Below are 12,148 nucleotides of genomic sequence, written 5' to 3' on the forward strand. Positions count from 1 at the left end.
CGGATTGTCCAAGGTTCCGGTAGGCCAGCCCAGAGTTGCCCCTGGTGGCCACCGGTAGCTGACAGGTTGGACCAACACTCAGAGGAGCACTGGCCCGGGGGTTTAAATAAAGATGACCCTTAAGTCTGCAGAACCCAAGGGAAAGAAAAGGCTAGGTGGAAAATGGTAAAACCAATGTTGGGCCTTGCTGGAGGAGTTTTATTCAAGGCGAACTGTCAAGGGGTTCCCATTATAACCCAACTGTGTAAGGAACGCAAAATCAAGGAACATAACACCGGTATGACGGAAACTAGGGCGGCAAGAGTGGAACAAAACACAAGGCATAAGGTCGAGCCTTCCACCCTTTACCAAGTATATAGATGCATTAAAGTAGACATGATATAATAGTGATATCCCAACAATAAACATGATCCAACACGGAACAAACTCCAATCTTCACCTGCAACTATCAACGCTATAAGAGGGGCTGAGCAAAGCAGTAACATAGCCAAACAACGGTTTGCTAGGACAAGGTGGGTTAGAGGTTTGACATGGGAATATGGGAGGCAGGATAAAGCATGTGGTAGGTATCTGACATAGGCATAGCAAAAGAGCGAGCAACTAGCAAGCAATGATAGAAGTGATTTCGAGGGTATGTCATCTTGCCTGAGATCCCGCAAGGAAGAAGAACGAGTCCATGAAGAATACAAACGCTCGTAGTCGAATGGATCCTCACGAACGCGACATTATCGGAACCAACCGAAGAAGCAACACCGGAAAGTACACAGCATAGTAAACAACCAACACATGAACATGGCATGATGCACAATCAAGTATGATGCATGTCCGGTTTAATGAAGCATGGCATGGCAAAGTGCACAAACAATCCTACAAATTAAGAGGAGCTTGGCATATTGACGAAACACCACATGACTTATTTAGTTCGATCTCGTTTATGTACTCAACAATATTAAACGTTGTTAGCATGGCAAGAGGTGAAGCATAATGAAACTATCTATCTACGCAAGTCTAAATGAGGCCGGAACAACAAAACAATAAGTCCGGAAACTCCTCATGTGCATATTTTAGGTTTGGTACTTATCTGCCCTAAACACAATTTTAGACTTGTTAAACATGCAAGGCAAGTACACCATGTTAAACTAGGCAAATTTCTACCCCATTTACATATAAAGTTTGTTAGGTTTGGAGCTACGGTTATTTTGTTATGAATGAAATCATTTTAGCATGCTATATGAGAAAATTTAATCAAACATCATTTTAAGCATTTCAAATATGGATGAAAGTGGAATATTATGAAACTAGGCAGAAATCTAAGCATATTTCATATATAAAGTTTTTCCATATGATGCACAGTTTGAGATATATGATATGCATGAAGTTTGAGGGCTTTTCTGCAAAACTATTTTAACTGGATAAAAGTGAAAATAGCAGCAGCAGGAAAAAAACACTATGGGCCAAAACATAGCAGGCTGCACCAACAGAGAGAAAAAACAAAAGGGGGGCACTGGGGGCCTCACCATGGGCTTTGGCCGAAGGCGGTGGAGAGGAAGCCCGGTTGGCCGGGAGGGGGAAGCTGCTTGGGCCGACCTTGTTGCGTTCCCTGGCGCGTAGCGGGGGTGCGGTCAACAGGCGCTCGTTGATCCCTTGACTTCCTCGTGTACAGAGATGAGCGGGAGGAACATAAGCAGGACACGATGGCGACAACGGGGACTGCAGGACGGGCTGCTCCGGCGGAAGAGGCGCAGGGACTTGGGGGCACCGGCAGCGGGATCCAGGCGACGGGACAGAGGGGACACGAGCGGGGCTCTCGCCGAGGTCGTCCGGGAAGCAGAGCAGCGGCGCGACGCAGAGCAGCAGAGGGGCTTGCGGCAGAGCTCGGTGCCTCGTCTTACAGGAGGACGAACAGGACGGCGGCGGCTTGACGCGATCCCGGTGATGCGGACGTGGTGAGGAGGAGCGGAGGCTGCCTGCTCCGGGCGGTGGCTTCCGAGGACTTGGCCGGTGGGGAGGGATCGAGGAGCTCGGGCTCCTACCTCCTGGACGAGGGGAAGGATCGGGCGCGAGGTCCCTTGCTCGGCTACTGCTGGCACGGGAACGAGGAGGCAAGGGGATCGGGCGTCGGAGCTGGAACCGGTGCAGAGGAGGTCATAGGCGAGTCAGGGGAAGACGACGGGAGCTGTTGCTTACGAACACAACGCCCGTGGCTGTTCCTGTTGCAAGAAGAGAACGAGGGAGATGAGCACCAGAGAGAGAACCAGGGAAGAACGGAGAGATGGAGCGGGGACGCGGGGTCCTGCTGGAGCGGCGGCTTGCTGCGGTGGTGGATCGCGCAGAGCGAATCGGGGAAAAGCAGTGGGGAGCATTGGTTGGTGGGTGGAGGAAAACAAGGAGAATGGATCCCGAGGTGGATCGAGTCCGGGCGGCGGCAGCGACAGGGACAAAAGTCCTAGAATTTAGGGTTTGGTAAAATAGTCTAGTGGTTGATCTATATATAGCAAGTTGGTTAGGTTAGGGGCTATCTTGTCCCTTCGATCAAAATTGGACGGTCAGGAAAAATAGGCTATCGAGTCCAAATAAAAAACGGTGATGTTTTATAGATGTTTGGGGATGATCCGGACCCAACGGTGACGACTGTCCGGGTCAGGTCCGGGACAACTCTCGGACGCGCGCGAGGGGCCGATGCACTGTGCAAGGAGGGGGTTTCAGGGCCTCGGGGTTGGTAGCGGACTGTGCAGAAAGCTTTGAGCTGAGAGAAGAGAAGAGAGAGTGATCCGGCGACTGTTTCCGGAGACCAAAAATGTCCAACGAAAAGAGCGGCTATAATGCCGCTATAGTTATCCGTTGGGGCGTCATACGGACTCAGAATGCAATGAAACTTGGCAGGCGGCCTACCTACACTATAATAAGACCGCATGCCAACTTTCAACCCATTCCGAGAACATTTTCCGGCCACTTATAAAATAATATTCGGACGTGCCGCGGGCGCGTGCTAGTGTGTCTGGGCTCAGAACGGACAACGGACGGAACTGGGGGAACCCGGACGGATGCAAGTTTTGAAAACATGCAGATGCAATGCGGATGATGACATGACAAGATGCGACACACAATCAAATGACAAGGCAACAACAGCGAATAACTGGAAGACACCTGGCGCAACGGTCTCGGGGCGTCACAACACTCCACCACTACGAGAGGATCTCGTCCCGAGATCTAGAATGGCACCGGAGAGAAACTGAAGAGGAAGAGAAGAGGTAAAACTAAGTTGCTTCTTGAAAGTTGAGTGAAACCAAAGAACCTTGAGAGGTTGAACAAAACGAAAGAAAGAATACATCGAAGATGAACAAAGTCAAAAACACTCCGTTAGAAAAGAGGAACAAGGAACATTACTAGAACCTTGTAGGTTGAAAGACATCAGGAAAGGGTGCAATGGATAAGAAGTACATGCAAGAACTACGGTTGAAACGAGATGTACAAGAAACGATAACGATTAATTATGACAACACTCCGGTTGGAAATGGAAGGTATGAATATGAACTTGGCAAAATGAGAGGATACTTGAAAAGAGGACACGACGCTCCGGTTAAAAGGATAAGCCCGAAAAGAACACGATCCTCACCATTCGAGATGATGATTGAAAAGAGCAACATTACAATGCCTCCGGGAGAAATGAAAGAATGGAATGAATGAACGGAGGGAAACACGATCTTGGGAGAGCACGCTTACGACAAATGCTGGAACGGAGTCATTATATTATCAACAACGAAAGGATAAGCTTTAAGTGGGCTTATGGAGAACATCTCAAAACTGAGGTGAAATTCTGCCACTAACGGAAACGATAGATTTGACTGAGGTCAACAAGGAGACAAGAAAACTATTTCGCTGGGAGGATAAATGAATAACTTGGGTCATTTATAAGCACCATAATAGCAACAATCCTTAGGGAAGGCTTAAGGTGAAATATAACCCAAGATAACTCCAAAGAAGAGAAAGATTGGTTGAAAAGATGTCTTGAGCGAAGAGAAAATGATGGTTTTAGATGTGTCACTCTTCAAAACTTGTGAATCATGAAACACGAAGGAAAATTATCAACAATGACATAACACCACCTCAAAAGATGAGATATGAAAGAATTGCACTTTGGAATGCAAGATGAAGAATCCTTGAGCTCCTCTTGGCGAACACTTAGAGAACGAATTAAATCCTTGCCGAACCACCATGTTGAGCCTCCATGAAGAACTCCAGATAGGAAATGATAACATAAAAGAATTGAAGGTTTGAAGCAAATAGGATTGAAGCCTTGCAATGGTTAGATGGAGCTTCGCGATGATATAACCGAGAAAAACTTGGAACTCCGGAAAGAAAGATGAACAATTGAAATCAAGAATTTTGATGAACCTCCAGAATAAGGAATTGAATTTACTCGATGAAACAAGAATAAGAATTATATTATGCTTATCCTTCACCAATTTAAATTGATGACAAGTAACGGATTTGGCATACTACTTATTCTCGTAGAAAGGATTAAGAAGAGATGTGGCGCAAACATGAGACGGTCTTCGATGATCCACCGGTAGGATGAAGAACGAATGAATCTGTATGACAACGAAGGAGAAGAACTCTTGAACGAACCACCGTAAGAATTGAAAACGATCAAGGAAGAGATATAGAAACACCAAGAAGAATTAGCACATGAACGAAGATGCTTGAGGGGATTTTGATACAAGTGAATAAAACGATCACGAGCTGATTAGAGAAAACTTGAATGATGCATCGGTAAGATTTAGAGAATGATAGCTAAAAGCTGGAATGGATAATCCCGAAATGATGGCCTTCAGATAAACAAACTGAAAGACTTTTGAAATGCTCTGGATGGATGAAAAGAATTCCCACAATCAAAACAATTATGAGAGGATGGCCTCAAACTAGAACCATGAATCTCTGAGAGAACGGATAAGATATGGAGGAAAAACTCTTCTTCGGTCTTCAAAATCCGAGAATGACGACGAGAAACACCACCAAGAATTATTGAGGCACTCCGGAATTAAAATTGGAAAGGTTGAACCAACGATGTAAAGAATTTGAAAGATCTTGGTGAAAGACATTTGATGGATGATAATTCATTCTTACGCCAAACTTTAAAAGATTAGAGAATAGCTCCGGTAAAATTAGAAGAGTCGGGTAAGATCCTGGGAAAAGACCTGTGGGTTAGGGCCCACTCAAAAGAAACATCGTTGAATGATTTAAAAGATAGATTGCACCGGTTGAGATAAATGACTTGAATGAGATAACATTCTCGAAAGATCTTGAATGAATGAGAATAAACAGTAGCATCTTCTGAGATATCTTCAGCACTCTGGAACAAATGAATAGCGAGAGGTGAATGATTAAGAATTGCACCGGCATGAGAAAGCATTGAAACGAGGAAAGGATATGATCAACAAAGCTTGACTTGAAACCACTGGAGATGAAAAGAATGAAGAATGACGAACTTGAAGCTCCATTAGAATCTTCATGAGAATCACTCGATAAGAACATTGACGGAAAAGGAATGGAGAGGCTTCCAATCAATAAAAGGATACTTGAATGAGAAATCGGAGTCCTTGAAGAAAAAGGGTGGGAGGGTGGGAAAACAAAGACAACTTGGAGACAGATGAAACAAACATCGTTGATGAATGTGATGTCTGCAGAAGTGTGAAGGCAGAACACCAACGACCAGCTGGTCTCCTCCAACCTATTATCATTCCATACTGGAAGTTTAACCATATTGAGAAGGACTTCGTGACTGGATTTCCCAAGTCCAAGCATGGCAATGATGCTATCTTCGTTGTCATCGACAAGCTCACTAAAGTGGCTCATTTTCTTCCTATCAAAGAATCTGTCATAGTAGCTCAGTTAGCAGAGCTATATACCTCCAGGATTGTCTCTCTGCACGTCATTTCGCAGTTGATATCTTCAGATCGTGGAAGCATCTTTACCTCTAAGTTCTGGGATTCTTTTTAGAAGGCCATGGGCACCAACATTCGCTTCAGCACAGCTTTTCATCCTCAAACTAGTGGCCAAGTCGAGCGAGTCAATCAAATTCTTGAAGGTATGCTCAGGGCATGTGTTATTTCTTTCGATATGAAGTGGGAAGATTGTCTCCCATATGCCGAGTTGTCCTACAATAACAGCTTTCAAGCGAGTTCGGGCAAGGCCCCATTCGAGATTCTCTATGGCAGAAAGTGCCGTACTCCTCTTAACTGGTCAGAGACTGGTGAACGTCAACTTCTTGGCAATGGCTTGATCACAGAGGCTGAAGAAATGTGCAAAGTCATTCGTGAAAATCTCAAAGCCGCGCAATCGCGCCAGTAGAGTTACTATGATAGCAAGCATCGTGACTTGGCTTTCGAGATCGGAGACCATGTCTACCTCCGCGTCTCTCCAATGAAAGGTACTCGTCGCTTTGGTATCAAAGGGAAGCTTGCCCCTAGATACGTGGGTCCTTTCAAGATCATTGGCAAAAGAGGCGATCTCGCCTATCAACTTGAGCTTCCATCCAACTTTGCAAACGTGCACGACGTATTTCATGTGTCTTAGCTTCGCAAGTGTTTCAAGACTCCTGACCGCACCATCAACCTTGAAGAGATTGATCTCCAATAAGACCTATCTTATCATGAGCATCCCGTTGCTATTCTTGAAGAAACTGAGCGCAAGACTTGCAACAAGTCTATCAAATTCCTGAAAGTGAAGTGGTCACATCATTCCGACCGTGAAGCCACCTGGGAACGCGAGGACCACCTCCGTTCCGAATACCCGGAGTTTTTCCACTCCTAGATCTCGGGACGAGATCCTTTCGTAGTGGTGGAGTGTTGTAACGCCCCATATGTAAATTGCCATATTTGTATTCCAACTCTTCCCATTTTCGACACTAAGTTATGATATTCCTCGTTGTTGGGTTTCATCTTTGTTTTGCATTTTGCCTTTGTCATCCATCTCATATCATGTCATCATGTGCATCGCATTTGCATACGTGTTCGTCTCATGCATCCGAGCATTTTCCCCGTTGTCCATTTTGCATTCCGACACTCCTATGTCCTCTGGCGTCCCCTTTGCCTCTTTTCATGTGCGGGTGTCAAACATTCTCGGATTGGACCGAGACTTTCCAACGGCCTTGGTTCACTACTGGTAGACCGCCTGTCAAGTTTCGTGCCATTTGGACTTCGTTTGATACTCCAACAGTTAACCGAGGAACCGTAAAGGCCTTGTGTGTGTTGCAGCCCAACACCTCTCCAAAGTGGCCCAAAACCCACCAAAACCCCCTCCATCATCTCGGTCGTTCGATCACGATCGCGTGGCCGAAAACCGTGCTCAATTTGGAGTCTCCTAGCTCCCTCTACCTATAAATATAGGCCCCCCCCGAAATTCTCGCAGTCCAACCCTAACCTAAATCCCCTCTCCGCCGCCGGACGAGTTCTCCACCGGCCGGACGTGTCCGCCCCCTCTCCGCCGCCATGTGTCGCCTCCTCATTCGCCGGGCAGCCGCGCCACATCCCCGCGCCGCCACCCGCGCGCCGGCCCGCCGTGCCCAGGCGGGGCCCTCCCGGCTGGGGGGCGCCGCCCGCCGCTGCCTGGCAGCCAGTCGCCTCCACCGCCACCGCTCGGCGCCCGAGCGCCCACAGCTTGCTGGGGCACCGTTCCCGACGCCAAGTCAGGCCGCCGCAGCTCGCCGGACTCCGCCGCCCAGCTCGCCGACCGCTCCCGCGCCCACATGCGACCGCCTCTCGCCGACGTCGACCTCGCCCGGCCTCCTCCTCGCCTTCCCCGTCTCCGGGAACGTCCGTTTGCTCTGGCCACCACGGTTTCGAGCAACTCCGGCGACTCCCCGACCATCCTCGTAAAGCGCACCGAAACCGTAGATCCAAATCTGGGAGGTTGACCTCGTTCCTCCTCTAAGTCCCTAATAATTTTAGCATTTTCCATCATGCCATAACTTTGCACCCGTAGCTCTGTTTTGGGCATGTAGCATATGAAATTGTTCGCCTGGATGTGCACTTCATTTCATTCCATTGCACCATGTTCATTTGAGTTCATCTTGATGCCCTAAATGCTGTTGCAAGAGTGCTATGCAATGTTAGTTTCAGATTCTTAACAAATTATGGACATTTGTCGTTTTTGCCATGCTTAATGTGTGCCTCCTGTGATCTTGAGCCCTACAGGTCTTTTGTTGTATGCCATGCCATCTTTACAGGGGTGTATGCCATGTATTTTTGTGATCTTTGTGGTGACTAGCACATGCATGCAAAGTAGCTCTCGTGATGTTGCTGATTTCAGGGTCTTAGAATTCTTCTAAGTCTTTTCCCTGATAATATTTTATGCCATGTATTCTTGTCGCTACAGAGTGATCCATGCCTCTTTTGAGCATGTTCAGTAAGGATGTTTTGGAGATATTGTTATGCTCTATCCATCCATGTCTTTGTTTGCAATTATGGAGCACCCTAGCATGACTCAATCGTGCTCTACTTTTGCTATAAAATGTTCCTGGCAGGTTGTTTATGTGTTAAGCAATTTTGCCGAGGTTGTTGTAGTTGTTCCATGCATGCTATGAGAGTGTTATTTCCATGGTTAGTTTATTTATCATGTCTACTTGCTTGGTGTATGCTTAGCTTGTCATGCAATGCTTTGTGGTGAGTGCATCGAGCTCGTAAACATGCCTACGTAACTCTATTTTTGCCATGTTCCAGTTTTCTGCTAAGTCTGAATGTGTTAACGAAACTTGCGATGTTTACATGGTTGCCATTGTATTTTCCGATCCCTTTTTGCTTATGGTCAGTAAGGGACTTTTGTTATATGCTTTGTGTAGTTTCATGCCATGCCTTTCTTTGCCATGTTATGTTCCTGTAGCATGTTGTTATCTTGCTTTAAACATTGCTTACTGATGTTAAATCCTGGCATGTTGTTGATTTCACCAAGTCTGTGAACCTGATATCTTTTGCACTTTTCCATGCTTGTTTGAACCTGCTATTGTGTGAATTAGCCATAGCTCAGTGTTCATCTTTTGTCAAGCATCTTGAGTGGATCACTGCCATGTGCTTTGTTGTTATGTTAGAGTGCAGTAGCTTGTTGTTCTTGATGCATTTAGATGGCCTTGTGCTGTTAATCGCAGATCGGTGCCATATTTGTTTTGCTTGCCATTTGCAAACTGTGCATCCGATTCCGGTGATCTTTATATCGATTTTGACAGAAATCAACTCATCTTTCCAGCGGCACTCTTGGTTTTCCAAGTTGAGGCCTGGTTCAATCTTTCCCGTCCGAAGCATGCATATGCATTGCATATCACATCCCGCATACCATGCCATGTTTTTGCATCATGTTGCTTGCGCATTGCACCGTGGTTGATTGTGTCTCCCTTTGCTTGTGTTCTTGCTTTGGGTAGAGCCGGGAGATAAGTACGTGATCGAGGAACACGTTGAGAACGTTTACGAGGATCAAGATTACGTCAACTCGGAGAACTTTGTAGGCAAGATGACCATACCCTCGAAATCACTTCTATCTTTTCTTGCTAGTTGCTCGCTCTATTGCTATGCCTATGCTACGATACCGACCACATGCTTTATCATGCCTACCATATTGCCATGTCAAACCTCTAACCCACCTTGTCCTAGCAAACCGTTGTCTGGCTCTGTTACCGCTTTGCTCAGCCCCTCTTATAGCATTACTAGTTGCAGGTGAAGATTGGAGTTTGTTCCTTATAGAAGTGATTTCGAGGGTATGTCATCTTGCCTGAGATCCCGCAAGGAAGAAGAACGAGTCCATGAAGAAGACAAACGGTAGTAGTCGAATGGATCCTCACAAACGCGATGTTATCGGAACCAACCCGAAGAAGCAACACCGAAGAGAAGTACACAACATAGTAAACAACCAACACATGAACATGGCATGATGCACAATCAAGTATGATGCATGTCCGGTTTAATGAAGCATGGCATGGCAAAGTGCACAAACAATCCTACAAATTAAGAGGAGCTTGGCATATTGACGAAACACCACATGACTTATTTAGTTCGATCTTGTTTATGTACTCAACAATATTAAATGTTGTTAGCATGCCAAGAGGTGAAGCATAATGAAACTATCTATCTAGGCAAGTCTAAATGAGGCCGGAACACCAAAACAACAAGTCCGGAAACTCCTCATGTGCATATTTTAGGTTTGGTACTTATCTGCCCTAAACACAATTTTAGAGTTGTTAAACATGAAAGGCAAGTACACCATGTTAAACTAGGCAAATTTCTACCCCATTTACATATAAAGTTTGTTAGGTTTGGAGCTACGGTTATTTTGTTATGAATGAAATCATTTTAGCATGCTATATGAGAAAATTTAATCAAACATCATTTTAAGCATTTCAAATATGGATGAAAGTGGCATATTATGAAACTAGACAGAACTCTAAGCATATTTCATATATAAAGTTTTTCCATATGATGCACAGTTTGAGATATATGATATGCATGAAGTTTGAGGGCTTTTCTGCAAAACTGTTTTAACTGGATAAAAGTGAAAATAGCAGCAGCAGGAAAAAAACACTATGGGCCAAAACATAGCAGGCTGCACCAACAGAGAAAAAAAACAAAAGGGGGGCACTGGGGGCCTCACCATGGGCTTTAGCCCAAGGCGGTGGAGAGGAAGCCCGGTTGGCCGGGAGGGGGAAGCTGCTTGGGCCGACCTTGTTGCGTTCCCTGGCGCCTAGCGGGGGTGCGGTCAACGGGCGCTCGTTGATCCCTTGACTTCCTCATGTACAGAGACGAGAGGGAGGAACATAAGCAGGACACGATGGCGGCAACGGGGACTGCAGGACGGGCTGCTCCGACGGAAGAGGCGCAGGCACTTGGGGGCACCGGCGGCGGGATCCAGGCGACGGGACAGATGGGGCGCGAGCGGGGCTCTCGCCGAGGTCGTCCGGGAAGCAGAGCAGCGGCGCGACACAGAGCAGCAAAGGGGCTTGCGGCGGAGCTCGGTGCCTCGTCTCACTGGAAGACGAACAGGACGGCGGCGGCCTTGACGCGATCCCGGCGGCGCGGACGTGGTGAGGAGGAGCGGAGGCTGCCTGCTCCGGGCGGCGGCTTGCGAGGACATGGCCGGCGGGGAGGGATCGAGGAGCTCGGGCTCCTACCACCTGGACGAGGGGAAGGATCGGGTGCAAGGTCCCTTGCTCGGCTGTTGCAGGCACGGGAACGAGGAGGCAAGGGGATCGGGCGTCGGGGCCGGAACCGGTGCAGAGGAGGTCACACGCGAGGCGGGGGAAGACGACGGCAACTGCTGCTTGCGAACACAACGCCCATGGCTGTTCCTGTTGCAAGAAGAGAACGAGGGAGATGAGCACCAGAGAGAGAACCAGGGAAGAACGGAGAGATGGAGCGGGGACGCGGGTTCCTACTGGAGCGGCGGCTTGCTGCGGTGGTGGATCAGGCAGAGCGAATCGGGGAGGAGCAGCAGGGAGCGTTGGTTGGTGGGTGGAGGAAAACGAGGAGAATGGATCCCGAGGTGGATCGAGACCGGGTGGCGGCGGTGACAGGGACAAAAGCCCTAGAATTTAGGGTTTTGGCAAAATAGTCTAGTGGTTGATCTATATATATCAAGTTGGTTAGGTTAGGGGCTATCTTGTCCCTCTGATCAAAATCGGACGGTCAGGAAAAATAGGCTATGGAGTCCAAATAAAAAAACAGTGATGTTTTATAGATTTTGGGGATGATCCGGACCCAACGGTGACGACTGTCCGGGTCGGGTCCGGGACAACTCTCGGACGCGCGCGAGGGGCCGATGCACTATGCAAGGAGGGGGTTTCAGGGCCTGGGGGTTGGTAGCAGACTGTGCAGAAAGCTTTGGGCTGAGAGAAGAGAAGAGAGAGAGACCCGGCGACTGTTTCTGGAGACCGAAAACGTCCGACGAAAAGACCGGCTATAATGCCGCTATAGTTATCCGTTGGGGCGTCAAACGGACTCCGAATGCGATGAAAAGACCGCACGCCAACTTTCAACCCATTCCGAGAACATTTTCCGGCCACTTATAAAATAATATTCGGACGTGCCGCGGGGCACGTGCGAGTGTGTCTGGGCTCGGAACGGACAACGGACAGAACTGGGGGAACCCGTATGGATGCAAGTTTTGA

This window comes from Triticum aestivum, chromosome 5A (genome assembly GCF_018294505.1).
Source record: "Triticum aestivum cultivar Chinese Spring chromosome 5A, IWGSC CS RefSeq v2.1, whole genome shotgun sequence".
Taxonomy (NCBI): Eukaryota; Viridiplantae; Streptophyta; class Magnoliopsida; order Poales; family Poaceae; genus Triticum; species Triticum aestivum.